Genomic DNA, 22,684 nt, shown 5'->3' with positions numbered 1-22,684 from the left:
AAGTATTATATCAACTACGTACTTTATTTGCTACTATTAATTCCCTTAACTGTTCCAGACCTCACGCCAGTCAGCGTGTAATTAAACGCGTGCATTTCGGCCTCCTCTAGCAACACAGTGTTGGCTCTTATGCCAACACATCATTAACTTTATGCACTTTGACCTATTATGTGGGGATACGCACATCACTGAAAGAGTTTCTGCTGTGGACGTACGATCTTTAATTTCTAAACTATTTTTCTATAACACTGATCTGGCTTGTTAGATATGGAACATTGTATCATTACTGTAACTAATTATGGAACAAAAAAATGCCTTTCGCTACTGTCATCTCTTGAATGCACAGAAAATTACTCTTATTACCTGTACAGAAGTTATAGTATGGTGTGTTCACTAAACGTAAAAGCTGCAGTGGATTTTTTTTAAATATATGAACACTATTAACTGCCATGACTAAAATGAGAGCATGAAAATAAAAAAATGAAATTTGATTTTTATGTTATTAGCCAGAACAGGTTTTGCACAGCAGTCTTTGATCGCACACAAGTAAAATTTTATCACTCATGAATTATTTAGGTAACTGATAGCATAATAGCAGCAGCCCATGTCCACCTGAAAATGTCATAATAAAATACACGGTTTCCCTCTGAAGTCTCCAGGAACGTGAAAGTGATAATTTTAATGTACCGTTACCTGCCCGCTGTATTGCGAGAAAACTGCTTTCATTCAGTTTAATTTAAATGTGCCGCGGCAGCGGTTCCCGCGATCGCTGCACGGCTCTGTGTCATGAAAAATCCCTAGTATGCTGAAAACGCCTAAGAATGTGGAATGAAATCTTGGGCAAGCTAGCAATAAATTATTACAGATAATAATTTTAACAATTTCTATATTCAAAAAATCTACATAAATTGAAAGTACACATCTTTTACAAATATCAGCCTCCAATGGCGTCTTTCTCGACAAAAGGACAAACGATGGCTACCTAAGCATTCAAGCGAGCGCCACAGGCTCTTACAACTTTAACAGCTACAAGAAGACAGAGACAGTAATGTTTTAACCTCAACTATTTATAGACAATTTAATATGCATCTTTGTAATTATTTTTAATTATCATTGTCTGCTTCGATACATACATTCGCCGGCACGACGTTATTTGCTATATAGAGATACATAAATATTGCACAAACATAAAAATTAAAAATTGTTATTTCATTTTATACATAATCTACAATCATTCATACAGTAATGAAATAATAATACAGATAAATGTTTATTTTTATTATTTTTTTGTATACAATATAACGATTTTGTAAATGTATTGGCAGGAGATGTCACAGGTTTAACGTATGAAATTTAAAAGAACCGAATCCTCAAGATTGGAAAGTTTCAGAGAAGCTCGAAATTTAGAGCGAACTTCAGTGTGTAATACTTTAAATAGTGTCCACAAACAAACTCTATTTCGAAATCTGGCGGGAAATTGGAATAGATTATGGTCATATATAAAGTACACCAGCGGTAAGACGCAATCAGAACTACACTGCAAAATAACAATGATGATGTCACTGATGACACTGCGGCTACAGCTGAGTTACTAAACACAGTTCTCCGAAACTCCTCCACCAAAGAAGACGAAGTAAATATTCCAGAATTCGAATCTACAGCAACTGATAGTATGAGTAACTTGGAAGATAAAATATTCTTTATGTAGCGAAACACCTTAAATCACTTAATAAACTCAATGCACTGGAAATGAAATAGGAGTAATCCGCTGAATTACAGACCCAATCACTAACTTCGATCTGCAGTACGATTTTGGAACATTTAATGTGTTCCAGCATTACGAATTATCTCGGAGAATTCGATTTACTGACAGATAGTCAGCAGGGATTCAGAAAACATCCTTCTTGTAAAACACAAATAGTTCTTTCTTCTCACGAAGTAATGAGTGCTATCCACAGGATATGCAAATTGATTCCACATTTTTAGATTTACGGAAGACTTTTCACACCGATCGTCGCAGGTGACTATCTAATTGAAATGACAATTAAATTAATACCATTAGCTGCTGACGGGCGTTGATGAACATCAACGGGGACAGTTGAAAATGTGTGCCCTGACCGGGACTCGAATCCGGGATCTCCTGCTTCCTTGGCAGACACTGTATCCATTTGAGCCACCGAGGCCACAAAGATAATGCAACTGCAGGGATTTATCACCGGCGCGCTCCCCGTGAGACCCACATTCTCAACTTCTAGTCCACACACTACATTCGTAGTGCCCTGCAATTATACCCATTACTCGCCGCAGACAATCCACCGAGTCCCGTAGGAGTTCAGGCAAATAGTGTGCATCCACACTGAAGAAGGTCATCAGCTGGTTAGCCTTACACGATATGAAGATGGCACCTGTTCTTTCGGACATGTCCGCCTCAGTTGTGCGACTAGATTCGTGATTTGTCGTTAAAATGGTCACAGTTCGAAGTAATTGATCGCCGTTCATCGACTACAACAGATGTGATATCTGGCCCAAGGAAGTGTTATTGGCCCTCTGCTATACCTGATCTAATTAAACGATTTAGGAGACAATCTGAGCAGCTCTCTGATGATGCAGCAGCAGTCGCTGAAATTGTTCATGTACTTAGTCGTATGATTAATGAAGTGGAGCTTGTACTAGCTAACAGCAATAATATGCACATAAAAAATAAACTTATATAGCCGCTAGCCTAGCAGGAGGAAATGCTTGGGGTTCAATGATGTACTTAGATCGAACGATGTTGGCTTAGTGGTAAGACACAGGACTTGTATTTGGGAAGACAGTGGTTCAGGTCCCCCTGTCAGGCTAATCAGGTTAAGGTGAAATCCGGGATGATTTCTTGCTATGGAATCTGCTAATACCCTTCCCCATCCTTCACTAACTCGATTTTGTAATCTAATAATCATGTCGTCGACTACGCAATACCGTCAGATTAATGTGACCACCGCCTATGTTCGAGGTCAACATGCAGTAATACTCACAGACGGCGGGTCGCAGCATCAGCAGTGGAAGGTATATATTGTTGGGGGGACGCGGAAAACAGTGCAGTCGTGTAGAAATGCGGAAACGAAGCGATTTAAATGACGCCCAAGTGTGCATGATCGTTGGCTTTTGAACCAAGTGTGGAAACATTTCCGAAACGGCTGATTTTGTTAACTGTTTGCATCCCACCGTGACTAAAGTATACCGCACATGACAAAATGGCGCTATCCGAAATCGGCACAAACGCAACTGTTGTGCACCACGGGCCTTGGACGACAGAGGTCAACGGCCGCTACGGATATGTATACTGGCGAATACACGTGTAACTGTTTAGCAACTGACCGCCAAGATCAACCAAGGGTCTATCAACAGTGTCTCCTCAACGAGTGTTCAGTGAACGTTGCTATGTATAGGCCTCCGCTACAAGAGCCTGATCATGCACCTTGCTGACTACTGTGCATCGGCGATAAAGGCTGGATTTGCTTGCTAATACTGCAACAGGACGTTACTGATTGGCGACAGGTGGCCTTTTAAGGTGAATCACGTTTTATGCTCTACTGGAAGATGGCCTTTGGCTCTTGAACGGCGTGAAGCGTCTGAAAGGGAAATGTTTTCGCACTGTTTCCTGGGTGATCTCATTATTCTGGAAGGTGCAAACGGATCATCATTACAGATAAGCGTATATCCTTCGGAGCCATGTCCATGCCAACAAGCAGTCTCTTTCTCCTCGGTAAGATAGTATCTACCAGCAGGACAATGCAACATGTCACATAGCTTGCAGTGTAACCGTATGGTTCAAAGAGCACCAGGCTTTTCTTACTCTTCACGCCACCAGACTCTCCGGAATTGAACCCAGTCGAGAATCTGCGGGACGAACTCGATCGGGCAGTACGCACCATGGATCCTCAACAGAGATATCTAGTGCAGTTGACCACTGCACTGGAGTCGGAATAGCTCCAGGTGCCTGTCGGTACCTTACAGAACCGCATTATCTTTCTTCCTACACGTCGCTCGTATGTCCACACTGTAAAAGGTGGTTTTCAGACTTTTTACAGGTGATCACATTAATGCGAGTGTACAGTGTATACTGAACGATTCCATTTTACATACTTCTGACATTGTCGGTACGAGGACCATCTGCTTTGTATAGCAACTGAAACAGTCACAAATCAAGATCGTTAAAATGGATTTATTGGGTGGCCGGTTTATACAAAGCTACGCTGCCAGGTAGGATGTTAAAATGTTTTACAATCACGATATCATAACTTTATAAATCATCTTGCAACACACCCTCGGAGTTACAACACACAGTATCCTTTAAAATATTAGAAGATGTTGCCTATTAGTGTTGTAAAGTGCTTCACTTTGCATGTGCACTTTCCACTATCATGAAGAGTGATACAAATAGGCGTGTCAAATGTACAATCATTATGAACAAACATAAGCGTAACTGTATTGCGCCGCTTACAGGTGTTCATGTTCGCCAGCAGCTGCCGACTGACAGAGAAGTGCTGTAAACACAACGATCACCACGTACGTCCACCAGGTGGTTCAAAGCAACTGCTTCCGCCGCTAAGGTCATGCTCACCGTGTTCTGGGATTACGAAGGTATGATTCTCATTGATGTGATGCTAGGAGGCGGTACCATTAATTCAGGAGCAAATGTCAACACATTAACAAAACTCAGACGCGCTTCCGGCGACTTCAGTGCCACAGCAACGCAGATGTTTTGCTGCTCGTCACCACCCAGTCTGAGGGCTGCTGAAGACATCGCAAAAAATGGTTGGACAGTGTTACCCCTTCCACCCTACACCCCTGACCTAACCCCCTTTGACTTTCACTTCTTTGGGCTATTAAAGGATGCCATTGGTGGAAGACATTTTCAAGACGATAAGGAGGTGATTCACACAGTGAAGCACTGGCTCCGCCACCAGGACAAGGTTTGGTACCGACAGGGCATACACGCCCTTGTTCCGCGCTGGAGGAAGGCCATAGAAGGGGTTGAAGATAACTTGGAAAAATAGGGTGTGTAGAAAAAATACCATTCTTTCGTATGTGTAATTCTCATTACGTTCAATAAAGAATTGTTGAAGAAAATAATGCGGTGCATTATTTTCTGGGCAACCGTCATATTATAAGGTTCGTAGTAGGCTATAGAAAAGAATGCAAAAGGGAAGTTATCTTCAAGGAATATATCCTCCCTACCTTTCTTTTTAATTTCACAGCATCTCTTCAGACGGGTCAAGCTGTGCATACAGCTTTACGATGAGAAGGAGAGAAAAAGAGAAAGAAAGAGAGAGAGAGAGAGAGAGAGAGAGAGAGAGAGAGAGAGAAAGAGAGAAAGAGAGAAAGAGAAAAGAAAAAGAGAAAGAGAGACATTGTGAGACGGCAATTGTCATGGTCGCCCGGACAAAGTACCTGATTGGAATTACATAAATATCTTGTACAACTCTTAGGACAACCAGGCATATTGTCCAGACATAGTGCTCTTTGCGTGCATTCGATTAGATCCTTTGCTAGAGAATTCGCTTCACGGCAGTTGAATTTCGGTACTCTGCCGGTCGATGGCTTATAGTCTGGGGTTGTCCTGCCTATGGCCATCGGCATTCAAGTTGTGGCTACTGCTAGTGAGATTGCTTGCATGCATTTGGCTTGAGGAACGCACTGCTACTGCAGTCTGCTGCACTCATGTGGGATAATCATTAGCGTTGTCGATGCTGCGGTTATGGCAGAAGAAAACAAAAAGTGTGAAAGTTGACCAATACGCTGTATGTGTCAGAATACGTAAATTAAAACACCTGTCATGTGCACGACCCACTGAAGTTGGTATAAACACGACGGATACAGGGCTTTTCCTATTTTCGCGTCTGCGACGTTCGCCATGACTGTCTCAATGCAGGATCGCGCTCTGCTTGTAAAGGTGTATTACAAGAATGATGACTGTGCACACGTCGCTCTGCAGAAGTTCCGGGCACTGAAGGGTTTGAACAAAGGCGTTGGTCCGATGACAGCCGTGGGTCTGGAGAAAATTATTCGGAAATTCGAAAGTACGGGTTCTTTTGGTGTGCAGCCTAGTAGACGGAGGAAACGAATTGATTCGACGTCAGTGGAAGCAGTGGCCAGAGCAATGCAGGACGAGACGAGTGGTGGTGTGCAAACTTGTAGTGCACGGAGAATGCCCCGAACATTAGATATACCTGTGAGCATGGTGCGTAAGATCCTACGAAACATCCTCCTTTGCTATCCATTCAAAATTAGCCATGGACACGAGTTGCTTCCTACTGATCTGCCAACAAGAGAGGCCTTTGCTTTAGAACTTCTTGCTCGCATGGAAGTGGAAAATGATTCGCCATGGAAGATTTTGTGGACAGACGAAGCCCACTTCCACCTGACAGGATATGTCAATACACAGAATTGTCGAATATGGGCAACGGAAAATTCACAGGCAAATCAACCAGTACCACTTCATGCTGGAAAGGACACAGTGTGAAGCCGGGTTTACAGAACATTTATCATAGGGCCATTTTTTTTCGAAGAAACAGGTGCCTCCTTCGTATTACCTGTACCGTCACTGGTGAGCGCTATGAGTGTCTTTTGCGCAACCACTTCATTCCAGCTCTAACCCGCCAAGTTAGCCTGGAATCAGGTAGGCGCGTTGGCCCCGGATCGAATACACCCGGCGGATTAACGACGAGGGCCAGTGTGCCGGCCAGCCTGGCTGTGGGTTTCAGGCGGTTTTTCACATCCCACTAGGTGAATACCGGGCTGGTCCCCTCGTCCCGCGTCAGTTACACTCCTCGCAGACAACTGAAAAATGTTCGCACTATTTCATGGCTTACACTAGACGCAGACAGCTGGGGCACACTCATTCCACCCGGGGGGCGGGGGGGGGGGGGGGATGGGGTGTTGACAGGAAGGCCATCTGGTCATTCCTTAAAATTAACCATGCCATTTCGGAAATGCTAGAATTATCAGACGCCATTTCCCTACAGCCTGGCTGTCTCAATCACCTGATCTTAATCCGTGTGAATTTTGGTTGTGGGTCTATCTGCAAGATTGTCACAAGGACTTAAGTCTGGGGAGTATGATGGATGGTACGGTACTTCCCAGTCCCATCGAACGAACAGATCAACAGGAACAGCCACAGCTTGCGGTGTATGCTCCCGCGCATTGTCGTGCAAAATGACGGGTGGGCTGCGCAGAAAGTGTCGCCGCTTCTTTCGCAAAACTGGTCGCAGGTGATGCTCCAAGAACGAACAGTAATACGATTTAAGTCTTTGCGACTTTGATTTGATTCCGAACATGAAGGAACCACTTCGTGGCATTCGCTTCAGAACCGTTCCAGAGATTCGACAGGCAGTAGACCGCTCCATTCGCACCATCAACAGAATAGGCTCTGCTAACGGTATACTACGCCTTCCACATCGATGGCAACGGATTCTACACAGCGCTGGTGACTACTTTGATGGACAGTAACAGGTACAAACATGTAACCCTTCTGTATCGGTCGTCAATAAATAGTTACCACTATTTAAGTTCCAACCCTCTACATGAATACACTACTGGTCATTAAAAACGCTACATCACGAAGATAAAGTGCTACAGACGCGAAATTTAACCGACAGGAAGAAAATGCTGTTATATGCTAACGATTAGCTTTTCAGCGACACCTACAACGTGCTGACATGAGGAAAGTTTCCAACCGATTTCTCATACACAAACAGCAGTTGACCGGCGTTGCCTGGTGAAATGTTGTTGTGATGCCTCGTGTAAGGAGATGAAATACGTACCATCACGTTTCCGACTTTGATAAAGGTCGGATTGTAGCCTATCGCGATTGCGGGTATCGTGGCGCGACATTGCTGCTCGCGTTGGTCGAGATACAATGACTGTCAGCAGAATATGGAATCGGTGGGTTCAGGAGGGTAATACGGAACGCCGTGCTGGATCCCAACGGCCTCGTATCAATATCAGTAGAGATGACACGCATCTTATCCGCATGGCTGTAACGGATCGTGCAGCCACGTCTCGATCCCTGAGTCAACAGACGCTGCAGTACAGACAGGAGCGCCTGCGCTGGTGTATTCAGCAACGAACCTGGGTGCACGAATGGCAAAACATCATTTTTTCGGATGAATCCAGGTTCTGTTTACAGCATCATGATGGTCGCATCCGTGTTTGGCGGCATCAAGGTGAACGCACATTGGGAGCGTGTATTCGTCATCTCCATACTGCCGTATCACCCGGCGTGATGGTATGGGGTGCCACTGGTTACACGTCTCGGTCACCTCTTGTTCGCATTGACGACACTTTGAACAGTGGACGTTACATTTCAGATGTGTTACGACCCGTGGCTCTAGCCTTCATTCGATCCCTGCGAAACCCTACATTTCAGCAGGATAATGTTCGACTGCTGTCCTGGCCAGCACATTCCCCAGATCTCTCATTAATTGAAATCGTCTGGTCAATGGTGGCCGAGCAACTGGCTCGTCACAATATGCCAGTCACTACTCTTGATGAACTGTGATATCGTGATGAAGCTGCATGGGCAGCTGTACCTGTACACGCTATCGAAGCTCTGTTTGACTCAATGCCCAGGCGTATCAGGGCCGTTATTACGACATGTCAGTTCTAGTATAATATATTTGTTCAATGAATACCCGTTTTTCATCTGCATTTCTTCTTGGTGTAGCAATTTTATGGCCAGTAGTGTACTCTGCTGTCCACTGTACGGCGTGTGGCGGATGGCGCCCTGTACCGCTACTAGTCACTTCCCTTCCTTTTCCACACACAAACAGAGAGAGGAAATAACGGCTGCCTATATGCCTATGTGTGAGCCCTAATTTCTCATATCATCTTCGTGGACCTTACGTGCAGCGTGTGTTGGAGGCAGTAGAATCGTTCTACAGTGAACTTCAAGTTCCTGATCTCTAAATTTTCTCAATAGTGTTCCTTGGAAAGAACGTCGGCTCCCCTCCAGAGACTCCCATCTGAGTTCCTCAGGCATTTCCATAACATCTGCGTGTTGTTCGAACCTGCCAGTAACAAATCTAGTTGCCTGCCTCTGAAATGCTTCGATGTCTTCCTTTAATCCGACTGGTGCTGATTCCAAACACTCGAGCAATATTCAAGACTAGATCAAATTACTGTCCTACATGTAGTCTCCCCTCCAGACGAACCACAGTTTCTTAGAATTCCTCCAATGAAGCGAGGTCGATCATTCGCCTTGCCTACCACAATCATCAAATGCTGGTTCCATTTCATCGCTTTGGAACATTGCGCCCAGATATTTAAACGACGTGACTGTGTCAAGCAGGGTTCTACTAATGCTGTGTCCGAGCATTACAGGTTTGTTCTTCCTATTCATCCGGATTATCTTACATTTTTCTGCATTTAGAGCTAGCTGTCATTCATCACAACAACTAGAAATTTTGTCCAAGTCACCTTGTATCCTCCTACAGCATTCAACTTCGACACCTTACCGTACACTACAGCATCAAGAGCAAACAACCGCAGACTACTGCCAACCCTGTCCACTAAATTATTTATGTAAATAGGGAATAGGAGCGGTCATTTCACACTTTCCTCGGGCACTCCCGACGATACCCCTGTCTCTGATGATTCAAAGGTAGACTCAGTAGATAGCGAACTGACAGTGTAACTTGCTGCCTGACTGGAATGTTATTGACACAGTTGGTAACAACGAGCAGCAGTGTAGCGGCATTATGAAGTACCTGTGCTTCAGCTAAGTGTAAACTATCCAACCATACCGACTTCGTAAATCCGTAAACTACGTCTTTAGCTTAAACGCGATGAATATTCCTCGTAAGCTGTATCTTTGTTTTTATCGGTGCCAATAGATACAATACACAAACTAGTTTCTGCCATTGTTTCACAACTATTTGCAAAAGGCACATGTTTGCGCCAAAACGTGTCAGCATGCCGGAGCCCAGAGGCTACGAATGGATTCCCATCAGTTGCAGGAAATACTACAGCTCACGCCGCATTGCAACGTTACGGAGCGTGCATCGTTCCTAACAGTTCGTCGCACTCTGTAATGGCCTCACTGAGCGCACTCAGGCTCGCCAGCTCTGCGTTTGTTGCTGCTGTCTGTCAGATAATACCCAGACCGGCGAGTCTAATTTGCCGCCACGTTTGTGTTGCTTTCTGGTGTGCAGGCAACGCAGCCTTCACCGTTACTTCCTTCCCGGCAGGCATAACTGGGCATTGAAGGATTAACCCCAGTTACAGAAACAATACACTGTTGGAGCTCTGTTGGTGATAAACGGATACTTAACTGTAGAATTCTTCAAAGTGCCTAATTTATGAATAGAAGTTACTACAAAAAGAACGGTTGTATGCAATGTTTTAATTATTTATTCCTCAAACTTTTTCAAATTGCGAATCTGAGTTTGATATCATACGTTAGTATCAGTTTCTTGACACAGTTGGAATTGTTTGATGCTGAAGACAATTCAAACATAGACATTTACGGCAGGTGCTATATCCCATCAAATTATTTTTGCTCCTATGTTCTCAGTCAAATGGTTCAAGTGGCTCTGAGCACTGTGGGACCTAACTTAGAACTACTTAAACCTAACTAACCTAAGGACATCACATACATCCATACCCGAGGCAGGATTCGAACCTGCGACCGTAGCGGTCTCGCGGTTCCAGGCTGTAGCGACTAGAACCGCTCGGCCACCCCGGCCGGCTGTCCTCAGTCACTCTCCATAGATCTGCATATGGTTTTCCAGCGATGGATCATAGCCTTTAAATCATTCTTTATTTAATTGAGTCCACTGACGAACCACACTGATCAGCCAGGTCATTATGACCACCTACCTAATGGTCGGCATGTCCACCTTTGGCAAGGATAACAGCGGTGATGCATCGTGGCTTTGAAGCAATGAAGCCTTGGTAGGCCGATGGAGGGACCAGGCACCACATCCGCACACACAGGCCACCTAATTCCCATAAAGTCCGGGGAGGAGGACAATGAGTTCTGACGCCACATTGAACCACATCCCCGATGTCTTCACTCGGATTCAGACTTGGTGGGTCGGAGAACCAATACATCAACTGGAGCGCGCCACTGTGGTCCTGGAACCACTCCAACACATTCCTGGCCTTGTGACATGGTGCATTATCTTGTGGAAAAATGCCACTGCCGTCGCGAAGCATGATAGTCATGAAAGGGTGTATGCGGTTTACAACCACTGTACGATATTGCTTAGCCATCATGCACGAGCACCACTGGTCTCGTGGATGCCCATGTGAATGTTCCGCAAAGCATAATGGAGCCCCCGCCAGCTTGTCTCTGTCCCGCAGTACAGGTGTCAAGGAGCTGTTCCCATGCCAGACGACGGATTCGCGCCGTCCCATCAGCATGATGAACAAAGTATTGGGATTCATCAGACCATGAAACTCAATGCCACTGCGTCAGCGTGCAGAGCCCATAGTCACGTACCATTTCAGTCGCAGCTGACGATGTCAAGGTGCTGACATTGGCACATGCATGATTCGTCGGTGGCGGAGGTCCTTCATTAGGAGTGTTCGGTGCACATTGAGTTCGGACACAACTGTACTCAGTCCAGCATTAAAGTCTGATATTAGGTCCGCCACAGTTCGCCGCCTGTCCTGTTTTACCAGTCTGCGCGACCTACAACGTCCGACATCTGTAATAAGAGCTGGCCACTCAAGTCCGCGACGTCTGGACGTGGTTTTATCTTGGTTTGACCATGCGTTGAACACACTCTATTCAGCACTCCGCCAAACCGTTCAGTTTCTGAAATGATCGTGCTGAGCCTCCAGGCCGTCACAATCTGCCCTCGTGCAAACTCAGATTGATCGTACGCCTTCCCCATTCTACACCCTGACAGCACGCTCACTGATGCTACCTGCAACGTGCCTGTGTCTGACCAGCGGTTATTCCTCCCCAGGTTTATGTCGGTAGTAGGTCGGTGGGCATAATGTTCTGGCTGATCAAGGATAGCAGATTGAATGTTTCTTGCATGCTTCCCCTTTTTTGAGGACTTTCATTTTACGAACCTTTCTATGCCGGTGTCACATTGTTATACTGCTACACTTTCTACATCTGATGAATCGTATATGATACTGAAAATTTCGAAATGTTCAGCTGTTTCGTAGAGACTAGCTTGTCTGCCACAGCTTGAATGTTAAAAAAATTGAACTATTCATGGAAATTACTTTGGAAGATTTAACAACCTTTGTTTCCTCGACCATTACACCATATCACCCGGTCGTGGGTACAGCTGTCTTTGTCGTTGTATTCCTACCCTCTATCAAGGCAAACTCACCAGGAAGTAAACTGTGTTCACTACCAAGAAACTGTTGTTCTATTCTTGTGAACAAACCATTAGCCACCAGAACGAGAGAAAGAGTTACCGTCACTCAATTCTTGTTTTATGTAGCACAGTTGTCACTTCAAACAATAAGTTTTTTCATTGTTATACCAGTGTTCAACAGTTTCAGGATGCACGTCGAGTTTTTATTTCCACCTCTATCAGCAATATGCTTATCCCACTACAACTCGTAGGACGGAAGGCAGATACTCCAAAGCTTTAACAACATAAATGGGAGCGATAAAACGTCACAGAGTGCGTCGATGTAGGCACATGCGATTTCCAATACAATATTCTCTATGTGACTGAATATAGAAACTTCGGGTGAATTTCAGGTAATGCACTGAAATGAAAAGTTTGCTTCACCTTCAGTCTCACAGATGTTTCTGCTGTCTATGCGAGGAGTTGACGTGTACTTGTGAAAAGAATATAAAGCAGCGGTCTTGCTTTAGTTCTTTTCGAATCACGAAGCTCTTCCTTTTACCTACAACACCTTGAATAATTTCTGTGAGATGTGGATACTTGAGTGAGTGATTTCACATTTACTGAGTGATTTCAGGTTTGCCGATGGAGGTCAGAGAAGTGTCAATGCCTCAGAGTACAGTAATACAAACCTCTCTGAGTCGTTTCCATAGATAACCATTAATACAGCGACTCAGAGCCTTCTCACGTTTTTGATTCGTTCAGTTGGCTGGGTACTCATAAAAGAGCAGCAGCATCCATTAGATAACGCCCAGTTTGGCTTTAGGAACGATAAAGTCATTAGAGAGCCAGTTCTGGTGTTGCAGCTGATAATGGAAGCAGAACTGAAGATAAATCAAGACACGTTCATACGATTTGCCGACCTGTAAAGATTTTTCGGCAGTGTAAAACGGTGCAAGAAGTTCGAAATTCAGAGTAAAATAGGGTGAAAAATAGAGCAAGACGGATAATATACGATCTGTACACGAACCAAGAAGGAACAATACGAGTAGAGGACCACGAACGAAGTGGTCGGATTAAAAACGGTATGAGACGGGGGATGTAGTCTTTCGCCACTACTGTTCAGACTGTATAGCGAAGAGGCAATGACGGAAGTAAAAGAAAGGTTGAAGACTGGGACCAAAATTAGAGGTGAAGGGATATCAGCCATAAGATTCGCTGATGACATTGCTATCCTCAATGGAAATGAAGAAATATTACAGGACCTGTTGATTGGAATGATAGTTTAATGAGTACAGATTAAGGATTAAGAATAAATCGGAAAAGACTAAGGTAATGAGGAGTAGAGAAATGAGAGTAGCGAGAAGATTCCCAGCCAACGGAAGCCTACTAGTATCAAAGATAGGCCTTAATTTGAGAAAGAAATTTCTGAGAACATACGTTTGGAACTCAGCATTCTGTGGCAGCGAAACAGGGACTGTGAGAAAAACCGGAAAATAAGAGAATCGATGCATTTGTAATTTGGTGTTAGAGATGATCCTAAGATCACCGAAATACCTCGCCTGCCTTTTCGTTCAGTAGTTGTTTATTATTCTACTGGTCGTTAATACTTGTAAAATAATGGAATGATAGCAGGGCATTGAGAGAGGCTATTATTTTAAATGCAAGTAAATACACTGTTTAGTTTGTCTAATGTTAATAACAGAAGGTTACAAGTTTGGCAACCAACTTCAGAATGCACCAGACTATGTCGGAGAGGGTCCACAATCTAGGCCGTCTTTCTCACGATACCTGTACTGAACTAACCGTCTATCATCGGTACCTCACACCACATTACGTCATCTTGCCACTGCTGCCATCTCAACTGCTCTAGGAAGGGCTTCTTGTACCTGAGTATGATGGCTGCAAAGCCAGAAATATTAAAACCGTAGTCAAACCCTTCCTCGTTTACCCCCACAAAATTTCAATTTGTCCGTTGAGGAGCAACAACTTGATCCACGTCTGAGGTACTTGTCTTACTTGCAAAGTTCTTATAAATATTTTTTTTTCCGAATTCAGCATTATATTTTGAGTAAGACTGCCATCATTAGTTAGTAGCGAAAGAATGCCGATATTCGCAGCGAGCATTAGAGTGGAAAATCATAAACTAAAACCATGCAACAAACAATACACGGAAAAACCAAAAATTATGTAAGCTAGCATAGTACACGGAAAAATTAAATATTAGTACTTATCTCAGGTACAGAAAGCTGACGCACATTAATTTATGTCTTAGCGCAAGAGTTTTCACAATCCAGTGTAGAGGAGAGTAATTTTAAATACACTGATACATAGAGCGAAAACCGTTTCTGGCGAGGACCACTTGGATTCCGAAATTAACTATCTGAAGCCTGTGTTAGAAAAGAACGGCTATGCGTGACGAGATACGTAGTCAGCATTCAACAAGAAAAGGAAATGTGAAAATGTAGAACATTCACGTAATGAACCTCCGATTGCATTCCTTCCTTTCTGCGGCGCTATATCCACCAAAATAGACAGAACCCTAGGAAGACGAGGTTTCAGGTTCATTCTCCGACCTTCTAAGAAGATAAAGGAGATGCTACCCCCTTTATTTGTTCATGAGACCCAGAAAATATTAGATACAGGCTCCCAGGTAGATGCTATTTTTCTTGACTTCCGGAAGGCGTTCGATACAGTTCCGCACTGTCGCCTGATAAACAAAGTAAGAGCCTACGGAATATCAGACCAGCTGTGTGGCTGAATTGAAGAGTTTTTAGCAAACAGAACACAGCATGTTGTTATCAATGGAGAGACGTCTACAGACGTTAAAGTAACCTCTGGCGTGCCACAGGGGAGTGTTATGGGACCATTGCTTTTCACAATATATATAAATGACCTAGTAGATAGTGTCGGAAGTTCCATGCGGCTTTTCGCGGATGATGCTGTAGTATACAGAGAAGTTGCAGCATTAGAAAATTGTAGCGAAATGCAGGAAGATCTGCAGCGGATAGGCAGGGAGTGGCAACTGTCCCTTAACATAGACAAATGTAATGTATTGCGAATACATTGAAAGAAGGATCCTTTATTGTATGATTATATGATAGCGGAACAAACACTGGTAGCAGTTACTTCTGTAAAATATCTGGGAGTATGCGTGCGGAACGATTTGGAGTGGAATGATCATATAGAATTAATTGTTGGTAAGGCGGGTACCAGGTTGAGATTCATTGGGAGAGTGCTTAGAAAATGTAGTCCATCAACAAAGGAGGTGGCTTACAAAACACTCGTTCGACCTATACTTGAGTATTGCTCATCAGTGTGGGACCCGTACCAGATCGGTTTGACGGAGGAGATAGAGAAGATCCAAAGAAGAGCGGCGCGTTTCGTCACAGGGTTATTTGGTAACCGTGATAGCGTTACGGAGATGTTTAATAAACTCAAGTGGCAGACTCTGCAAGAGAGGCGCTCTGCATCGCGGTGTAGATTGCTCGCCAGGTTTCGAGAGGGTGCGTTTCTGGATGAGGTATCGAATATATTGCTTCCCCCTACTTATACCTCCCGAGGAGATCACGAATGTAAAATTAGAGAGATTAGAGCGCGCACGGAGGCTTTCAGACAGTCGTTCTTCCCGCGAACCATACGCGACTGGAACAGGAAAGGGAGGTAATGACAGTGGCACGTAAAGTGCCCTCCGCCACACACCGTTGGGTGGCTTGCGGAGTATAAATGTAGATGTAGATGTAGACCCAAAAACCATACACAGGGTTCTTTCGGGAGGAATATTAAATATTTTAGGAGGCGATAGTGTACACAAATTTGAATAAAATATTCCACATAACATGTGTCCAATTTTTATTGTTTACAGGGAAAAAGCTGACTGCAGTGATAAATTTTCATATCACATGTGGATATTCCAGTCCATTTGGGTTTATGGATTGTCACCATTGTTTTGAAGATCAAGTTGTTCTGTTTGTGTTGTCATAATTCGAATTTTCAACAGTGACTCTGATGTGGTGGCCAGTGCCCCTAGTATTTACATGTGCTACGTATGCCAGTATTGTATTTATGTATGGGTTTTCTAATACTGTTAATAGCGTTTCCTCATGAAGCTGCTTTTACTCGTAACCCTCGTGACTCACATCGTTGGTCCGACGAAAACCCACATGCTTTCATAGGGACACATTTTCAGGAACGCTTCTCTTTAAATGTATGGTGGGGAAAGTAACTAAATAAACTATGGTCATAACTGTGCAGAGAGATTAACGTGTCTTATGTTTACCTATCTAAAGAGTATTCCTTTCATTTACTGTTTCGTAAGCCACAGAGTAATAGAGTTTATCTGAAACATCTTACGTATACTGTTTCCACAGAGAACTTGCAAACTTGGTTTAACTATGTATAGATCAAGCCAGCCCAAAGAATGATACTCGTCATGTGTTTTATGCAATGCCTAGTCAACAGGAAAGACGGTTCTTTCTCTCCTCAAATTTATTTATTTATTTATTTTAATGTTCACGAAAGGAGCCGCCTCAAAGATCATGACAGCGATCGGGCGTACACTAGGCATCGTTAGCTTTTTGCATAACTGCCAATCCTTTCAACACCAAGACGCCACCCAACGGCTTTTATTAACGCCAACATTGACGATAATGTCCATAAACATTGAAGATCTCTCACGTGAGGAGGAGGTATTACTCGCTGAAGCATGGTAAAGACGCAACTGTGATCTGCTAATTCAAGAGATCCATAGTGGCCCCAACAATAGAAGACCGAAGATCCACGGAATGAAATTAGTAACTGAAAGACCATATGTTTAATACGGCAGCGCAGTCTTCGCAAAACCGACCAAGATATTATATCCGCAGAACTGATATCTCAAGACGACATCGGAATCTTGACTGTAGAGATACAATCCTGAACAGTGACATCTATCTATAAGTCACCAACCAGTGAGCTCATATTCAGTGAACCATACAACTTCGAGTTACAACCAACGAAATTAATAATGGGCGATTTCAACTGCCATAGCTCATCCTTAGGGAATAAGCACACAGACAAAAACGGAGAAGACTTCGAAACCTTGACAGACTCAACTGGACTGAAATTCATACACTATCCCAAACTTCCATCCTCCTTCAACAGCAGCAGCTGGAATCGCGGATACAATCCTGATAACATCTTCGTCAGCGAACACATTGCACATCAAACCAGGATGGATGTGGGAGAACCTCTCCCACGTACACAACACCGAGCCGTAATATGTCTGGTAAAAGCAGTTGTTAAACCAGCAACCACGAAAACCACAAGACGCTTTAATTTTAAACTTGCCCAGTGGGACCAATTCATCGAAGAACTTGACAAGAAGGTGCAGAACCTAGACGCGAAATCCGAAAAATATGACACACTAATTGACTTAGTTAAAACTGTCTCACGCAAAAACATCCCCAGAGGTTGTAGAATTACGTATATATCTGGCCTCCTAGGATACTCACAGGTTTTGCTGGAGCATTATCAACAGCTCTATGAGGGAAACCCTTTTTCTGAACAAACAAGTGTGGCCGGAGAAGAGCTCCTCCAGGCCATATCAGACTCAAGACGAGCGAAATGGTGTAACTTTATCACAAGCCTTGACAGGAAACAGTTTCTTAAAGAGATCAATAATGAACCACAAACTAACACTTAAAAATCATAGAAGGTCACACCAAACCTAATAGCATATCGGCTCCTACTCAGTGGCAAAACCAACAGCAAACATTCAAGAAAGTTGCTTCACAGATTCACTCAAGAAGAGGACCATATAGTCTCTCCCTCCACCGTGGAAGAATTAGAAGACTCCATCTCACTAATGAAGAATAGAAAAGCTGCTGGACTAGATGATCTACGCCCAAAACAAATAAAAATTTTGGACCCGCTACCAGATGATCGTTATTCGCTATCATGAGCAAATGCGTCTTTGAAATGAAGATCCCCGAGATCTGGCGGAAGCGAAAGATAGTAGCTATACCAAAACCTGGAAAGTTCTCCACAGATCCGAAAAATTTTCGCCCTATCTCCCTCCTCTACCAGCTCTATCTCCGCACATGTAGACCAGAATATTATTAAAGAGTAAGCAGAGGTCTGCCCTGGAAGTTCATGCTGTGGACAAATTTTCAACGTCACACAGCACTTAGATGACTTCGAAGGGAAAAAAACCACGGGTGCAGCTTTTATCGACCTTACTGCGGCGTATAACACCATTAACCATTTAAGTTAATGTCATCAATATATAACACCACGAAGGATTACCGACTGGCGCAATTCATCCAGCGTCTGTTGCAGAACAGACGCTTCTTTGTTAGGCTGCACACAAAGAGGAGCCGATGGCGGAACCAGAAAAATGGACTACGCCAAGGCAGCGCCCTTGCCCCACAGATGTACAACATCCACAGCAATGACCAGCCGATTTGTACAGATGCTGGCTCGTTCATCTACGCAGATGGTACAGTCATTGCTGCTCAGTGCAAAACATATGAAAAGGTGGAAAGAAAATTGATAACTGTGCTTCAGAATATAGCATACTGCTGTGACAATAACTACCTCAAGCCAAAAACCCAGTTATACGCTTTCACCTGCGCAGTAGAAATGCCAGGAGAAAACATACCTGGAGGGAACAGCACCTCTCTCATTGCGACACACCGAAATATCTTGGAGTCAAACTCAACCGCGCTCTCCCCTTCAAGGATCACTGTTTGGACACAAAGATGAAAGTGAAGTGCTAGGAACATTGTCATCTACAAGCTTACAAATGGTAGACGGAGAGCACAACCCATAGTTCTCCGTACATCAGCTCTAGCGTTATTTCTCCGCTGCAGACCGTTCAACACCTGTATGGCAAAATCCAACCATTCAAAACAAGTAAATATAGCTCTGAATGAGACAGGACGCATCATGACAGGCTGCCTCTGCCCAACACCCACAAACCTACTGTTCAACTTATGGTCATACCCCCTTAATACATCAGAAGGAAAGCAGCTGCAGAAATCTAGAAACAGTATCAAGAAGCAGATCCTAGGCACCCGATATTCGGACACTACCCGCTACACAAAAGACTTAAATCAAGGAAGAGTTTTCTACAAACAGCTGATCCAACCACTTTACCACATAAAGCACGACGAGAAGAACTCTGAAACTCGGAACCAGGAAGACCAAGGAATAGCTCCAACAAAGAACCTACAGCCAGCTTCGAACTGGAAAGCCTTGAATAGATTAATATGGAATGTGTCTCGATGCAAAGTAAACCAGAAGAAATGGGGCTATATCAGTAAAGACGAGCTCTGCGAATGTGCAGAACTGCAAGACCCACAACACCCACTTGTCTGCAGGAAACTGGACGAAGCTTGCACGACACAGGACATACTAATAGCAAATGACAAGGCCGTGCGAGCTGCAACGAACTGGGCTTCGCATGGGATATAAAGATTGTAAGCCCAGACAGAATCATTCCACCTCTTTGAAATGAACATTGTTCTCTGTGTTTTTGTATTTTACTTTATTTAATCTTCCCTTCTCTCACTACCAAGTACTGTATTGCTTTATGTTTGATGTTTTCTCTTTATTGTAATCTTAAAGATTTTGACAGGCGTTGTCTTGAATACGATAAATAAATCTCTCCTCAAACATAATGTTTCTGGTATAGAATACCTCATAGAATAGTCCCAAATTACGCTACTGTGACATTCAGTTTTGTGGTACGTGCTCACAGGGTAAGCAAAAGACGGAGAAGAAACAATAATTCAGCAGCGATTGAGAAGTGCTGCTGCAGTGCCGTAACAGAAAATCTAGTGGTAACCAGTGCACGAGACGGGAAAAGACGAGCGAGAAGATCTGGCAGGCAAATATTTAAGTACATTACAAGTGGAGGACACTGCGTATAGCTGTTTGTTAATCACAGAGCGAAGTAAAGTAAAAGACATATTATAGTGTTAGAGACATGGAAGTGAAATATCAAGCCATTCTGTGAAACAGTATTGACAGTTACTACACTGGGCTGTATCAGTACTTTTGGTACATGAATTCCTCTCTATCAATTTATAATGTTGTCGGCAGCATCCACTGACACACAAAAGTTGGTAAACATTTGTTCGCAACGGCATTCCGGCCCAACCTGCCATCTCTCATGTGGCGAACTGCTTCCTGTTCTCTATCTGTTACCGCCTTACATTTGACGTTAGAAGCCTGCTCACTTATCGTATTTTGCTCTCTATGCTAACATACACCGTTTAACCTGATATTGCACCTTACTTTAGGACGGTTCAACAGAATGTAGTCATAAAATTCCAATTTAAGAAGTACATGGTTGAAAAATATGAAACAAACCGACTTTTACGTTGACACTGGGCGTTGCTTGAAACACATCATAGCAATTTTCCTTTTTACTCCAGAGAAAACGTGCTGGATGATTCTTAAAATTGCAGGCGGTATATACACTTTACTTAGAGTAAAAAAAAGCTATACCACTAAAATTTTAGATGCTATCGATGGTGTCTTGAGAAATGAAATGGAGGACAGAAACTCATCTCTGGAAACGACATTCAGTAACACTACAAACGTCTCTGTTATGGGGGCTGTCTCCTGCCGTTAGACCAAACACCTCGCCAGTTAACGTGAGCCGACAAGCTGACAGAGTGCAAACCGAACCTTCTACAATGACCCTGACGGCATCTAATACGTATATACCTGAGACAGCTACACTGCAAAGACCACTAGGTGCGTTGGTGGAAGAGGCGTCAGGCGATGGTGTTGTTTACTCCATGGAAACCTAGTCCCATCAAATCAGGTGTTTTCTCCGTATGATGAAGACGGCTGCCGTCTGACAAAGTATATTCCTCTCAGAACTTCCACACACGCATAATTCTATCTTGACACTGTAACCAAGCCCGAGACTCATTTAAAAATACGATGCTGTGGCACTCTTACATCCTGTGAATTTTTTGGGCGCACCACTGTCGGCTGGCGTCTCTTTGCTACTGCGTGTAGGAAAACCGCACCAGTGGTTGCCGGGATGACGGTATGTGGTGCTCCAGACGTCGCACTGTCAGTATGGGAACTTGTCCTGCTGCAAACAAAGCCATTCACTGACTTATCACACGTAAAACTGCTGTGCGATCCTTTACGATTGAGCGAATAGCACTTCTGTCCTGTGCATGCAGTTTTCACGACATTATTCTTGGATAAACATTGCTGAGATTTTTTTCTGCATCATATTTTAATACATGGAGTTACCTGTCTTACTAACATCTTCGAACGATGGCGATAGATGAAGACGTTGAAAGACTGAGTATAAATACAAGTATAACCCAAGAAGAAATACGATAAAAAATTATGTATTATTTTTGTCCCCTCGGGCGCTAGTCTCTCGGAGCCGCGAAGATATGTGTAAGGCCCTCCTTAACGTATCGATTCTAGTTTCACGTGACAGTTTTGGGATCCGACGAGCGAGAAAGGCAATATCGCTGAACGGTAAAGTGCGCTCTCGATCACGAGCTTGTCGCTCTGCAGTTCTGACACTTGCTGGTAGACATTTCTTCTTACATGAGCCACGATACGTTCTTATCAGAAACGATAAATTTCAGTCGAGATTTGCAGCGTAATCTTTCCTTGAATACAGAAAGTACAGTCGTGCTCAAAAGTATCCGAACGACCTGAATTGCATTTCGCCTGATTCGCATCCAACCCTCATAATGCAGCTGTCTAGCAGGTCCTCTAATCGCTCTTTGGTACAGTAGTTTGACTATTGAAAATGGTTCCAACAAGTAATCACTAGAAAACACTAGTCAAGATGTAAAGTAATACTAAGATACTACAAATATTAGGGAACACATTATCACAGGTGAGACTGTCCTTAAGGCTTGTAGGCTCACATTTATTACAATAGATGACAACACCTGAAATGTTACCACTTTCATTGTTACGTCAGATAGGTAATGCACGTAGCAAGTTCGTCGTATTCATGATTTCCTCTTCAAAGTAACATACCGTACTTGTTATTTAACACAAAATGACATTAAAAATGTAAGTTATTCACGAGCCGCTAATTGAGAATATGTATGAACTTCAAGTGACACTACGAACCGTCTCGTTCTGTATATGGATTCAAACCCAGGTCCTGCAGACTAAGCAAAGATTTCGTGAATGACGGAAACTAACAGTCATTCCTGATTAGGCATACAGAGAGTGATATACCTCGATTTTAGACAGTATCAGTTAGCAAATGTCAACGTTAAATTACATATCGCAAACATTTTTAACGGACGCGAATTCCTACCCAGCACCCATTGTCCCTGTTAACGAACTACGAGAGATGTTAAATATTGCTTCTTAACAAGTAACTTATTTGAAATGCT

This window comes from Schistocerca americana, chromosome 6 (genome assembly GCF_021461395.2).
Source record: "Schistocerca americana isolate TAMUIC-IGC-003095 chromosome 6, iqSchAmer2.1, whole genome shotgun sequence".
Classification (NCBI taxonomy): Eukaryota; Metazoa; Arthropoda; class Insecta; order Orthoptera; family Acrididae; genus Schistocerca; species Schistocerca americana.
Note: the sequence above shows the minus strand (reverse complement) of the source record.